The sequence below is a fragment of the Telmatherina bonti genome (assembly GCF_933228915.1).
Source record: "Telmatherina bonti genome assembly, chromosome: 15".
Lineage (NCBI taxonomy): Eukaryota > Metazoa > Chordata > Actinopteri > Atheriniformes > Telmatherinidae > Telmatherina > Telmatherina bonti.
The window spans coordinates 25,051,084-25,066,984 of record NC_136613.1 but is presented as its reverse complement, the minus strand read 5'-3'; positions in this window follow the sequence as shown (position 1 = coordinate 25,066,984).

Genomic DNA, 15,901 nt, shown 5'->3' with positions numbered 1-15,901 from the left:
TTTTTGGTATGTTGATATAAAAAAGCATCATGAAAAATGCATTTTTTCTGCAATTCAGGACACTGTTTAGATTTATACAGCAAACTCTTTGTTAGGGTATGGAATAGATCACAGTTTTGGATATTCATGATCTATTTCCAACATATCCATTTTACTTTAAGACAGAAATATGTGCTGCAGGACAGGCATTCGTTCTGGGTCAGCTTTTGTATCTGGAGCAGACAATCCTTTTGAAACTGTGCTCGCCTCTTTCTTTCAGAAACGTTTGTTTTCCTAGTCTCATCACAGTCTTCAGGGCTTTATCCATTTACTACAGCTTGCCACGCTCTCTGCCTGAAACCAAAACAAACCTTTGCAGTGACACAGATAGTGCACTTAACTTACAGAGGGACAGAATTTCTCCACACATGCAGATGTAGACGGAGAAGATATGTTGTGTTTTGTAGCAAGTAGTTTGGATTTTTACTACATGCAGAAATATAAACAATCAATATTAAACATAAATTGTGCATTTCATAATTTTCATTTGTTTGACTAAACTTGATTTCAGGCAGAGTTTACTCAATCTCAAATCTCAGTGTAAAACTAATATAAGCACTTGCACAACAATCACAGCATTTATGGTGAAAGACAAATAAAGAGTAAAAAGTAATTGTTGGGATTTCTCAGTTATTGATCTCGAATTAAGGTCCATTCCTCAGCATTTGGAGGGGGTGTCCCAATCCTAACAGGGCCAATGAATTGGTAAATGGATTAGCTCATACAGGATTAAATTATCTTTTTCCATTCAGAGCAAGTAATTTAATTATTCTCTGTAGCATCCTGTGCACAGTAAAGGGAAACATAAATCAGAACTGTGGTTTATTACTGACAGTACAAAACAGTTTGGTAAATATGTCCGAGCCTGTGTCCAAGCAATAAGAAGTGAATAAAGGCACAAACATTACTTGCTGCTGTTTTCTTGGTTTTCTTTATGACAGTGATCTGAAAAGCAAGTCTGGCTGATGTTAAACACGGCCTGTTTCACATAAGACATTCTGATGGATATTTGGTGCAATTACATTATGCTACACATCCTTTAAAGAAGTCATAAATATTGCCCAATTGATTGCACTTAAGATGAATAAAACTGTACTAAATCAATACGCCATTTATTTTACACATTCAGAAGAGAGGTGCTTTTAATGTTTCCTAACAGAAACTCAACATTTAGATAACAAATACTGAAATTAGCAGAGTCACTTTTACTTTTGCTCATTGCAACTAACAATGGACAATGATGTGTAGTCATTCATTGCCAAACGTATATATACTGCATATGTAAATGTGTCCAGTAGAAGTCATACAGTCCAATGAGAGACTCATGAACCAGCTCCTAATTATAAAATGTAGTATACGGGACTTTGCATAAAGAATCTGTTTCATATTCAAAGTCTCAGGTTAGGTTGACCTCAGATGCAAAATATCCTCCCATCATTTGGGAAACATCTTATCTTTTCATTCTGACCCACACAAATCATAGCAATCTATGGAATCCAGTTTTGAGGAGGAAAAGATAAGCACATTGCAGGAAAAAAAAGAAGAATGTTTGGCTTCCTTAGTGAAAAAGGTTGAAAGAATGTTTTGTGGTGAAGCTGTGTCCTGCTGCTTTTCCCTTCTTGGAGGTTAGGCAAGGCAAGTTTCTTTGTATGGCACATTTCGTGTACAAAACAATTCAAAGTGCTTTACATAAAAACATCAAAAGCATTACAGGTGTTGTGTATGTTGTATATACTCACCTTCGAACTGTACACAGGTAGTTATGAGTATCAGGTGTCCAAATGATCTGCAACACTGATAATATAAATCTTGATTATTAAAAACTGAAAGCACAAACTGATGTCTTAACAAGTTAGGACACACATAACAAATAAAGGGTGGACTTTTTCAAGAAAATGAATGTGTTTTTATGTTAACCAACTGTTGCTTTCAGTATTTAGAAATATCCAAACAAAGCAGGGAGAAGTTGTATAATGGCAACTGCACTGAGAAAATGATGTAGCATCATAGACTGTATGTGTAGCGTCCACAAAATAATGAAATCTTACATTTTTTCAGTTTGGAAACCCTGTTCAACATTGTGCATTTTTGGGCTCCACAAAAAACCTTGTTCCATGTCAATGAAACATCTAAACAATAAACAAAGATGAGGAAATTTGTATAATCTTGTTTCTGTGTGGACCCGGCTTTCATAAGAGTCAAGCAAGCTTCTCCACCTGTCTCTCTGCATCAACGTGAAACTCGAACAGAAGCAAAATTGCATCATAACAGTTTTAAAATTGATATATGCAACTTGATGCATTGCCACATATTTGCCACATTTGCAGCCATCTGCTGGGGTAGTAGCATCAGAACCAGAGACTTGAAGAGAATCAACAAACTGATCAAGAAAGCTGCTTCTGTGCTTGGAGTAACTCTGGAACCGCTGGAGCTGATTGTCCAAAGAAGAATGCTGCACAAGCTGATGAAGATGATGGAGGATTCTTCACACCCTCTCCACAACACAGTGATGAAACAACAAAATGTGTTCTGTGAGAGGCTTCTTTAGGTCTGATGTAAGACTGAAAGATACAGAAGATCATTCCTGCCAGCAGCCATCAGCCTCCGTATCAAGACCTACTCAAACTATCATCTACTACAATATTGAATTTCCCTTTGGGGATTAATAAAGTATTTTTCATTTCATTTTTCATTTCATATGGATTTAGTGACAGATTCTCTTTTGTATTTTAACTAAATGTTCTAAATCTGAAATGATTCACAGTGATGAGCTGACTGGTGAGAGACGTTTTCTTTACTCATAAAAAGAAGTACATTTACTTCATATACTGTGTTTCAACCTACATTAGGGAGGTGTTCCCTCCTGGCAGTGTCACAATATAGGAGGACATTTTGTAGCTGGGGAAAAACATCAGTACTCAACATCCTTATAGCCTCAAGCTACACTCAAAAACAAACAAAAAACAAAAAAGGGAGAACATGGAAAGAACAGATTATTTTTATCTCAAAAACATGCTTATAAATGGAAGCGTTTCAAGTATACACACTGACCCCCTATCATCCACCTATCATCCATGGAAACTCTGTACTGTAACATAATTAGGTTCTGTGGTGCCACTGGACTCACTTTCTCTTGTTAATTAATCAATTATTAATCGATCAGTTAATAAGTAATGCATGTATTTAATAAGTGATGACTTATGGGACCATCATAACCACCGGATGCTGTTTTTCTGTCGAGCTTAGATTGCAGCTGGTATGGCTGTGGTTACAAACACACGTGCGCACACACACACACACACACACACACACAAACATATAAACTGGGAATGGCAACACTCACACATCTCCATCCCCCTTGATTCATGAGAGATGTAAAATAAAAAAAAAAAAAAGAAAAATCAAATAAATAACCAATGCTACACTGGCAAAGATGTGCACACGTAAACACACAAGCACAACCTCTCCTCATGTTGGTGTGTGTGTGTCTGTGTGTGTGTGTGTGTGTGTGTGACTGCAGGGGTTATTGGCAAGCTAAGCCCTGGTTGTGTCATACGTCATCTTTAAATGACAACGCCGTAAAGCATTAAGGAGAGCCGAGTGGCGGAGAGAGAGGGGACTGTCAGGGCTCTGTTAACTAGATAAATGTTTCTCCCCTGTTAGCCTGTTAGCCAGCAGCTGGTATCCCTTCTAATCAGAGACACATCCTGCATGCTGCAACAGGTGCACATGAACCATGAGAGGACAGAATGAAAAAAGAAAGAAAAGACAGTGTTTGACTTACGCTGCTCTATTGAGTGAAGATAATGAAAGAGAGTCTAAAATACAATTAACTGCAGATCGGCAAAGGTGGACATTTTAAAACATTACATATCAGCAAAAATAGAGATGGTTACAGTGATAAGAACCACTTCTTCCATCTACAATATCACACAGAAACAGATCCTAAATGAGTCTCTAAGTCTTAGTTTTGGCATGTCTTGGTTCTTCTTCTGGTTTCTTTGCTCATTGCCAGATCCCTGAACTTTCATATCCTGGTTTGCCCTTGTGACATCCCTGCCTTACTCAGTCAGCTTCTCTGTAGTCAGCGATATGTTTTGGTTCAACGAATATGTTAATCTTACCTTTGAAGCACCATTTGCTGTTCTTTTCTTCTTGTTGAAATTTGAAGCTCAAATGGTAGTCCTGCCTTGTAGTTCTGTGCTTCTTGTCTCCTTGTTTCTCGACGGTGGCTCAAAACAAGTTGAGCTAATAGACAAACTGACTTTTGATTGGTTTGATGAGGGATCCTCAAGGTCCTTGAGGGCTTGTGCCATGATGGTTTCTGACCTTTCCTTGCTGCAATGCACCTATCTCAAACCGGTGGTCAGATGTGTTGCAGCAGGGAAACTTCTAAAACTTGCAGGATACTGGCCTTTAAGGACCAGTACTGAGGATCCCTGGTCTTCTGACTTCTTTTTACTTTTTACAACTATAATTTTGTGCCTTTATTCAGCCGGTGATGATACCCAGAGTGTTTCATGGTTTTAGGTATACGATCTTCTCTAATTTCTTTATCGTTTACAAGTTTGTTGCTGACTGTGTTTGTATTGCAGCTGATTATCTCGCCTTGTGAACTTGAGCTCTGATTGCGTGACATATTGGCTGTCGCAGAGTTTAATGGAATCTGAAAACACCAATATTTTTTATGTGCATGATCAAGTTGCAAAAAAGATAAGGTGAGGAGTTGGGAAAACTTACACCCTGACACAAACTGAGAACAAGACTTTTATTTTTAAACAGTTTATCATCTTACAAACCATACTTCCAGTCCCACATGTAATCTTTAACTGTCAGTTTTGTCATCAGTTGGGTTGAGACTATCAGTCAGTCAGCATGACCTGTTGTCTCCCTGCTCCAACACACCTGACCAAAACTTAAAAACAGGTTGACAAGAAGCTGCTGGATGCATTTGATTCAAATCAGCTGTGTTGGTACAGGGAAAAAACAAAAACCTGCCGGATGCCGGCCCTTGAGTACTGGAGTTTGACACCCCTGCTTTAAGGTTTCGGCAGATTTAAATGGAGAAATCTCTTTTAGTTTTTCTCAGACTCCCTTCTGAGGCATCGTAATCTTGGCCTTATTCATATGTATCCCGTCAACAAATGTAAAATAACATTTATATTTTGAATACTGGGATTTGAGAAAAACTTTCTTCAATCATACAAAATGGCAATATGGGGTAAAGAATACCAGTAACAGAAAGGGAATAAAAAATACAGTACAATAAAAAAAAAAACCTAAAATAAAACGGAGGCAGATTCAACTAATTTCAGCAACTGAATGGGCAAATCTTGATGCACGATTTTGAAAACAAAAACAAAAACAAAACAATATATTACTATTTTAATCTAATTACAGCTTGTTTAGACAATAGCAAAATATCTTTTTTTTTTTCTTTTGTCTCTTTTGGCCCAGAATTTCATCATTTGAAGAGGGGAGTTGAGGAAGACGGCTTCATTACATTTCATACTGAAATGGCACAAGCATGCATTTTCATATGAAGCTTTCAAATGATAATTTCAAATGGAATAAATTATTTATCTGGCAATTCATCAGTCCTAACAGAATGAATGATGTTTGAATAAATTATCATTTTGTTCTGTGCCAAGTGCAGCTATTATTAATAAAAACTGACAGGTTCAGTTTGATATAAAAATATCATATTTTTTTCTGAACAAATGCACGAGCTTTTGTCTTTCCACCTGAGCCTAGGTTTCTTTTTTCTTCTTGTTTCTTTAGAAAAACTTTAAAAAGTATAACATCTTAACTCAGCTCGGCCATTCAAGGAAACCAGATGTGCATTAGCAGTGAAGCAGAAAGGGAATTCATACGATATGTAAGTTCACATAGAAGTACACAAACATGATCTTGTGTGTTTCACTTTTCTGCATCTTTAAAATGGTGTCAAGGTAGCAGCTCCCCCACACTCAGTATTCATCGTGAGTCCCGACATTAACTAAATCACTCTGAGCCCCCCCACCCCCCTCACTGTGGTGTAATACAATTTGTGCACCAAAAGGTTGTGTGAGTTCAGCTGATTACGTTAGCAATGCTGTGACAAGAGTCAGCTCCTGTCAGCTATTCAGCGAGGAGGAAAGGGGAGCTCAGTACAAGCGGGGATGACGCTATAAATTAGCCATAAAGTGTTGTTATAGCAACTGATCATTAATAGTCTGGATTATGGCTTGTACAACAATAAATAATGATACAAATCTTCTGATTCTTCCCTGGAGAATTTTTAAAAAAAACTTTATTCTTACGTCTTTATAATTCATTTTCAATAAAAGTAACTGTGAATGTGCTGCAGGAAAATTGAGCTTTAAACAGGAAAATGTTAAGTATTCTTCTTTAACAGGAAAAACCTTACGTTCACATTTCACACAACTCCTCCGGCTGGACCTATTAGGGCCTAACTGGTGCCAAGCTACTTACCACAGATGGGATCGATGGGAGAATGTACACTGGATACACACTATTTTCATTACTTACCGCCGTTCAATACATGGGCAGCCACTGCAGCAATCAGTCTGACGGTAACAAGAAAAGCCACAGAATGTCAGATGGTACAGGCACTTCTGTGAAACTGCAATCCAGCGAAGCTGAAAATATGCTGCACGATGTGGAGGACTGATGGTGAATTTCTACAAGTCAACTAAAAATAGCAGAACAAGTCAATGTGCATTAAAATGCGAGTCCAGATGTGTGATTCAGGTAAAGTAGCTGGATTATAAATTAAAAACTGAACATCCGCTTAATTTTCTTTGTAAATACATTGTGCATACGCAGACACACACTCTCACACACACAAATTACAGTTACTATGAGCTTTATTGTACACGAAGCATAACATAGAATAAGAAAACATCGCCTCTCAAGATCTCTTGTGACCTCATGTAAGTTAGTTTGTCCATTGCTGCAGATTTGACTTTTTTTTTTCTTCTGACATTTGTGTTTTATTTTGCAATAACATGTTTTAATTGGGATCAAAGTCACGACTCATTACTGATCAGTCTGAGACAGTCTTCATTTGAAACTTTGGTTCTTTTTAAAATTTTTATTCATCCATTATAAAGAACCAAGACATTCACCTCAACCAAATCCTCCGACTCTGAATCACACAGCTTACACTAAAATACCTTATTAATCTTCTGACTTAATTCATTTCACATTCAGTGCCTCTTTCAGCAGAGGCATGAACACAATGGCATGATAGGACCTTCCCCGTGTTTCACTGTGGATAGTCATTTATTCACCCTGTGAACAAATTGACGCTCTTTACTTTCCTAAAGAGCTTTATTATGCTTTTCTTATTGACAGGCTGTGGCTGTAAAATCATCAGGTATCGATAGCATTTGTGTTCTGTCTTTCTTACTATACTGATTAACTTCTTTGTTCTTGATCAAGCTGAAGTAAGGCTGGGGTTCTCGTGTTAAGGCAAAAAAAAAACAAAAAACAAAAAACTAAAAAAGTTCACTTGATTAAAACCTTTGTAAATATTTTATAAAATATGTAAAAAAAAAAAAAAATTCTTGTTCTGATAAATGTGTGCATCCTTGCTCCGTTGCTTCTCTTTGCCAGTACATTAGCTTAACTATTTTTACCTGCACAAAACAGATGACAGCTGATTCAAATGAATGTCTTTCAGCGTTAACAGAGTTATACTACAGGGGATGATATTTTCCATGGCTTATTATCTGACCTGATACTGTACCTGTCTAATGGTATTGTCCAGAGTGCTTCCAGATCACAGAGCACTGGCATCATTTCACTGTGCTCAGGCAGCAAACTGCTTTTAGCAGAGCTGTACTGGATTTTTATTTAACTCTGAAAATAAAAATGAACAAAAATGCTGACACGATATTGACAGGACTGGCTTAGATACAGTGCTTAAATTTACAAATATGACTGTTCATCACAAATGTCATGAAGGAAAGTAATGGCGTTTGTGACATGAGTGACAATGAAGCATTCATGTAAATGGCAGAACATGACAAATGGTATCATATTGTAACTGAATTGCCCCTCCACCTTGTCTGTTATTGCAAAGCAGTAATGAACTTCAAATGTACTTTTTATGGTAACTAGCCAAATTATTCAGGAGGGAAGAGAAGGAGATAAATACACTAGCTAATGAGTTGAAATCAGTATCTCTGCTGCTACTGTGCGAAGCAAAAACTTGATTAAATACGAGACTTCGAATGATAATCACAGAGTTTTTGGAGTAGTTTGCTGTTAGACAGAATTAAATTATTATGGTTGAGATGCATACAGTACAGATTAGCTTTGGAAATAATATAGATATAAAAATCTACTGATAATGTAGCATCTCAATGAAATGAGTAAATCACTGTACTGTCATTTACAGTACTGTTATTTTTTATCTGGTTTCACACATCAAAACAAGGTTAAAATTTTCCACAGTAGATGTCCATGTTTAAGGCACTTGCCAAGTTGTTTTGTAAGTTAATAACAATTATTTGCAAACCAACTATCATTTACCTGTTTTTCAGTTTTTCAATTTAAAAATAATCTTTTCTGAGTTAATGGAAAAAAATTTCAACTGTATTTATTCAACTGAAACAACATTATGTGGCTAAGCAATGTGTGTGTGAAATAAGGGTAAACATGGGATGGGTCGTTGGGTTTTACTGAGGTAGCACTCTGTTATTTTTTACGAAGAGAATAAGTTAGCCAACAGATATCTGCTGCTACAACACAAAAACCGCTGCACTAATTTTTACTTGTGGGTCTTTGTAATGGTGATTTGGGCTTTTTCTAAGTTTGATATTTGTTATGAATGCGAAGCTAAATCTAAACAAAACAAGTGTGTAGACTTGACATTTTTTGTGAAAACAATAAAAACAAGTTAAAGAAAGTTAAATCCATTTAGTTGGACTTGTGGCAGTGGCTCAGCTGGTAGAGCCAGTATTCCTGTTATTCACAGCGTGGCATTTTGAGTCCTGCTCCTCTACAATGCAGCTCTAAGGGGGGACACAAGTGTTTTCTACCAACTGGTCCCGAGTCCAGCTAAATGTGCAAAGTACGAACAAATGGGGCTTCTGTGCCGGTTCCGAGGATTTGCTGTGGCGACGCCTTCAGGGGGGAAAAGCCAAAAGAGAAACAACAACAGCAAATTCTGGCTTGTTTTTCCTGGGAAAACTTTGTCTGGTGGAAATACCTATTGGCTGGTAACTTTAGTATCTACATCTTCCTCTCCGTTGATTAGATCTTCTGTTTGTTATATTCCTTGCAAGGAGGATTACTTCAGTTATTGATTAATTATGACAAGAATTAATCTAATTTATGGTTTAACCATGGCATTTGAAGTCTGCATACAGAATACATTAGTGACAAATGTCTTTTTCCTGTTTTTATTTCATGTAGTGTTATAATGTCCTTACCAGAGCTCTAGTTGCAATATATTCTCCAGTAATTGATCTTTCTGCAGACAGCATTGCAAGCCCTAATAAAACGTGCCCTGGAGACTCAGAGGCTGTGCATGCTTGTCAGATCTCTAAATATGTGTGCGTTAGCCGATGTGTATAACGTGGGAAATATGATTTGCTTGATTACAAAGCAGCAAAGAGGCAGTCACTGCTGCTTTTATTGTGTCATATGAGGCCTGCTGGATCACAGCAAACAGATCTAATTTATAAGCGTCTAATGTACATGTTAACATAGGTAAACACAACCCTAAACTTTCATAATTTTTAACCAAGTCTGTGTTTTGTCCTCAAACCAAATCATTTTGGTGCCTATGCATTGATGGCCAATTACATACTTAAGTGTAAAGTTATTCTGACTGGCATTTACATGAAGTCACATTCACCTCATTAATCATGTTTAGCATGTGGTGATGGTCAAAGATTGTCAGAGCAGCTCATAAACCGGAGTGTGTGTGTAACTAACACGTTCTTGCTCCCTGGAAAACATCTTATGTTTTCACTGTTTTTGGCTTTTTCAACTGTTCAAATCATGAAACTGACTGAGGCTGCTTCAGAGCTCCCCATGCAAGATATTTCCCACTTGCACGAGCAGAAACAATGCAGGGTATGTCATGAATGGTCGTAATCCCAACTATTTCTATACAGCGACATGGAAAGACATTTCCAAGGTGTTCCATAATTTCACCTGACTCAGCTTGCAGAAGCTCATCTGAAGAACCAGAGCTCAACATGTTGGTGAGCTGAGCTCTTTCCTGTACGCCGTCACATGGCTATTGTTTTACTAGGTATCTCGTGTATGAATATGCATATAAGGTGATTGCTCTTGTCTGGATGGTTGGGGGGTCCTGCACTGCAGCCGTATGGTTGTGGTGTGGACCCCAGCCTGCCCTATTCTGGGAGGTTTCCAGTGAGATTGCTTCTGTGGTCATAAGTGACCTGTTATAAAATGGATCCCCAATATATTGTTTCTTTATAAGAGCTACAAGTTAGTTTTTTATCTCCTTATTAATATACAGTGGGGGTATGGGTGACGGTGGCATGGTTGATGCATACGTGTGTGTGTATTTGTGAGTTTGTATTTGAGAAAGAGTGAGACTGATCAAGTGTACGTTTGAAAAATAGTTAGGTTTTATACTTGGTGTGTGAAGACTTTTTTTAATGTGCCAAAATTATTATCATGTAAAGCATTTGGTTCTGCGTTTTGTATGAAAAACGCCTAATAAATAACATTTTATTTGGTCTAAATTGTAAAAATAGTTGGACAATGTTTCTCATCTTCTTTGCATTGCAATAGTCAGTTCTTCCACTTTGTTTGCTGGAAGAATATGAGCTTGCAAACGTCAAATAATAGAATAAACCCAAAAAGAAATCATTGTTTGAAACTAAAGCATTGTTGCAGCAACATATGTAAACCACAAAACCCCACATGCAACACTAAAAAACACACAAAACTGCAGCAAGTAAATAACGATTTCAGCTGAAGTTAATGTGAGCTCAGTTTGTGCACAATATACACATTATAGCTACTCATGACAACAGGTTTTTTGGTAAGATCTGCTTCTCCATGGTGAAGGACAGAGACAAGGACATAACTGGTGGGTGGAGACTCTTAGTTAAGCCCATTCCTCATATGAGCTAAGGGTGCCACTGTAAATGTCTGCCCTTCCCATTTATTTCTCCCTCCTTCCTTTCCCCCACTATCCTGAGAAGTAGAGCACTTAGTTTAATGTGAATAATGACCATGACTGCTCCGCAGACCAACCCTTATCCAGAGGCCTTATTGAGAAAACACTAAATGGGCCAAAGATTTATTGTTGTGAGTGACATCATTTCCCTTTTCTGTAGGGAGCTTTTTTTTTCTTATTTTAAATGTATTTTACAGCATTTTATTTTCTCTCTGTTTATTTTTCTTTAGTTTCACCATTTTTATGGCTTTTTTCTCTTTCTAACCTCCGCCTCTTTATCCTCTCTGGACTGAAATATTTGATTTATGAGCTTAATTTAAACGTAGTACCGACGTCTCAGTCAAAGTACTCACAATGTACGCAACACTGATTCTGTTTCCTGTAGTACTTTTTGTTAAGTAAAGATCAGGTAAAGCTGCACATTTAGCATCAAGCATCAACTCTTCATACATTTTACAGACTCTTTGTATTGTGCTAGGAGTTGGGAAAATATAAGCCTCTCCTCCCTTGGCACACATTGTCATATAAAAAGAAAAAAAAAACACTTGCACAACATATTGATTCCTTAAAGTAATTAACTTCTCTCTCTGGAGCCAAATAATTCACAGCAGTTTTCTCAACTGTTTCTATAGGGGCTGGCTGCGAGCCAAATGACCAACTACTCACACAGATCCAGATGGCTACTTTAATGCCTTCAGGCACATTTTGCAACAGGCCTCGTGGTTCAAAATGAAGTCAAACAATCAATGTGATGACAAAGAAATATGTGTAAATGAATCAACTGTACCCACACTAAGCCAATGGTGCAATGGTGTTTGTGTTGAGATGAGAAGTTTTGCCTTGCTGAGAAGGGAGCATATAGAGTCATCTTCACGGACATTATCTGTGATGACAACTGAGTGGTTGCCATCTTCTGTGAGAGCAGTATCTAAGTATCCGTGTACAGTCCGACACCAGTGAGACTCCATGTTGTCTTGCTGTGCTGAGCTTCCCGAAGTGACTGTGTGTCTCCAACGAGAAAATATTAGTTATAATTGTGACTGAGCGTACTATATGTCAGATAACATATAATCAAATGATCATATCCAAACAACAAAAACTTCCTTCTCAGAGGGGATGGGAGGTGTTGATTGCTTATTGTCCAGAGTCCATCCACCTTTATATAGCCAACATACCTGTGGGTTCCCCACACGTGCATCTGAATCTGAGCTTTGGTTGCTCTCTCTTCATCCCTCCAGGCAGTCTGCTGATTGCACCCAGTTCAGTAACCCTCAGCTCATGTTCCTGCTTCTAAAAAAAAAAAAAAAACACACAGAAAATGCTGAATACTTCTTACTTGGAGTCTGGTGATATGAAAAGACACAGTAAGGAGTCCTTTGGATAAAAACAAAAAATAAAATGTACCATCATAAACTATTTTAAAAAATAAACAAATAGATAAAAAATGCTTACAAGAGTATAGTTTGTTGTTTTTTCGTCGGCACTTCCAGTTCCCTTCCTGCCTTTTTGTCATTTTAGAGAGAATAAGTCATGAGTTGTGCTGCAGGGTTGAATGCATGCGTGTGTGAACCGGTCTGTATGCGCGAGTATCTGCTACTGATGACGTTGGGGAAATTCTCTGTTGTGTTAAATAGGATTCAGCGAGGATAAAATTATAGCACCATGCCTGTGGCTTGCCTGCAGGGTTAAGAAAAAAATGTATGGATACACAAAAGATGCAAAGAGAGCTGAATAATATATTTCAAGCAATAATTCTCTACCGATCAACTGGGAGTTCAAGAAGAGGATTGTGGTGCTAAACATATAAGGAAAGTCTGAGGTTGTATGTTTTGGGGGGATATATAAGGGACAATGATGCATCAAACATTAACTGTACTTCATCAAAAATATTTCTAATTTTGGCAATTGCTGGGGTGGATGAGCTTTGAGAGTACTACCACTAAGTTCTGCTGAATAGTCAGGCTGACTTTTGTACATTTACACCTTGTTTTTAATGTCAGGCTTAATCAATAAGAACCCAGTGTGACATATACGATACATACAATTTGTAAGACATTTGGCACCACTTTATGGTGCAAACTTTACTCAAAATCCTGTGGAACACAATCTGAGTTTTTGTCTTCTGCCCCTTAATGGACACTGGAAAGCAGAAGATTACACTATAAACATTTTGACATTTCACAAGGTAACAGATGTATCACTGGGGCTCTATTTGAGTAGTTGCAGCATTTTGGGGGACACAAAGTTTTGTTTTATTAGACAGCACAGTGCTTTCCAAACTTTTTAACCTATGACCCCCAAGATAACAGATGTTTTGTCCATGAAACAATCTTGGGACCCCATCAGGACCAGAATCACCAGTTTGGGAAGGACCGAGATAACAAATTTATCTTTGCTTCAGCCGTGGTTTTATATATATCTAAAATGATGCATATATGAATAAAAGAATGTTCTCGGAGGCAACATGCATGAATGTTTAGCTGTAGTGCTCTGATAACAGACAAAACCAATCTATGTAAAACATTTATAGCAAAGTAATTCTTTCATTTCCCAAAAGCCATGTTGTTGTTTTACACATCCACTTTCTTTAACCATGCATCTTTATAACCTTGATAAAATCAAACCAGTCTCATTGAAACACTGTGTCACATTCAAGAAAATCATCTGACATTGAGGCAGGTTTCCTCAATGCTCGCTAATAGCTACATTGATGCTTACATGCCTGGATTTCTCCCTGAATAAGGAATAATATGCAAGTTGTATGCATTGTTCCAAGATGAAGCTTTCAAACAGGGAGGTGTTACATTTGGGTGGTCAGTGGATGTTGCAGATAAGGCTTTAACAATCTTTCACCATAGTTTCATTTTAAAGATGGACGTTTACATTGATCTTTGTCATGCTCAGTATGTGAGCTTATGGATGACATCACACTCTTATTACTGTCTAATGAGATCACAGGAAAATGGAGAATAACTGTAGCATCCACATTTACTGATGCTAATGTGTATATAACAAAGGAAATGGTAGTTTTGCAAAAAAAAAAAAAAAAAAAAAAAATCCTTAGTTTTATTAGATGGAAAAATACCTAAATGAAGAGTCTTTTCTTTTCATTGGTTCACTTGCATAATCTCTGATGCTTGTGTGTTAAGACAGTTAAACTAAGCTTTGCTTTCATGTATTTTATGCTAAAAATAAATAGCCATGCACTTCTGTAGTTATTATTGTGTTGATCTGAGCAAATGTTCCAGTTTAAACTAATTCAATTTTTTTTTTAAAGAATTAACTCGTTGCAGCGATTTAACTGTTTTGATCACATCTATGGACAACGTACCAGTGATCCTAATGGACTGACCTACAAGTGAGAAAGTTATTTTTCTCTGACTTTTACTCATCATCTTATATTCTACTGTTTTAATATGGTCACATCTTTGTCTCATTATCACCGAACATGTCATGGTCATAAGTGGTATGTGTGTAAGAGACTATCCCCTACATGAACACGTCATTTGCAATGTGGGAGGTGTTTAGTACTGGGAGGACAAAATGCAATTAGATATTTCTTTTCCATCAGTCAGGGGTCAGGCTACACATGCTGGGATCTTAGTGTGTGTGTGTGTGTGTGTGTGTGTGTGTGTGTGTGTGTGTGTGTGTGTGTGTGTGTGTGTGTGTGTGTTTTTCTGGTTTGAGGAAGACTGACAGCCCTGACAGTTTTGGCAGTTATAAGATTGTGAGGAGGGCATTTTGATTGATGCTTCCAAGCCGGCGGCAACCCCGAGATTTAACTCGCTGGTAGTCTTGTCAACACACACAAACACACAGTTGTGCTCTCATAACACTGGAAATTAACTTGTGACAAAATATTCTTAACTAATCATAACCACTTACTTATTATAACATGGTCTTTCTACTAAAGTTAAACCGTAGAACATTTTGTCCTTAAAGTCTATAAAAGAAATTAAATTTGACCCTTACAACATAACCATAACATGATTAATCAAAATACATAAATATACCAAACATAACGCAGTCTGCGGAATGTACTACATAAGAAGTTTAAAAAAGACCAAATCAGCAGCACTAAATCAATACAATTTATTCAACTGACCTCACATTTACAACTTTACTCTGGGAGACACTGCAGAAATGAATAAATAGACAAACATCATCTTTAATGCTGGATTTAAAAGTAGACTAATTTGTCCTTATACTTTTTTTTTTGTTTAATATATATTTAATATATATATTTATACATTTATCACACAAAAATACAGCATTATTTTCTTTTTTTAACAACACGGAGCCACAAATATATCAGTCTAACAACCGATGCTGATTTTCTTTTACGTGTGTTTACAAGTGTGTGGATGAACGTTTGCTGCAACACACTCAGCTGATCAAGACCCTTTACATTCACATGAAAGTCCATGTTTGAAGCATATTCTGAGTTTACCTCAGCAGATATGGCTGCATATCCCACTCACACTCCAGCTGTGGTAAACATTAACATCAAGCCCATCTTGCCAGTTTAAGGAACTGGAATTGGCTTCATTTACTAAATTAACTCAAATCCTCACTGACACATTTTCCTCTAACAAGCATCATCTCTTCAAGTTCGATAGATGTTGCTAAAAGTTGATGCATTTAGAAGGGAGTGATTAAAATAGTTCCTAATTAAAATGATACATGAGT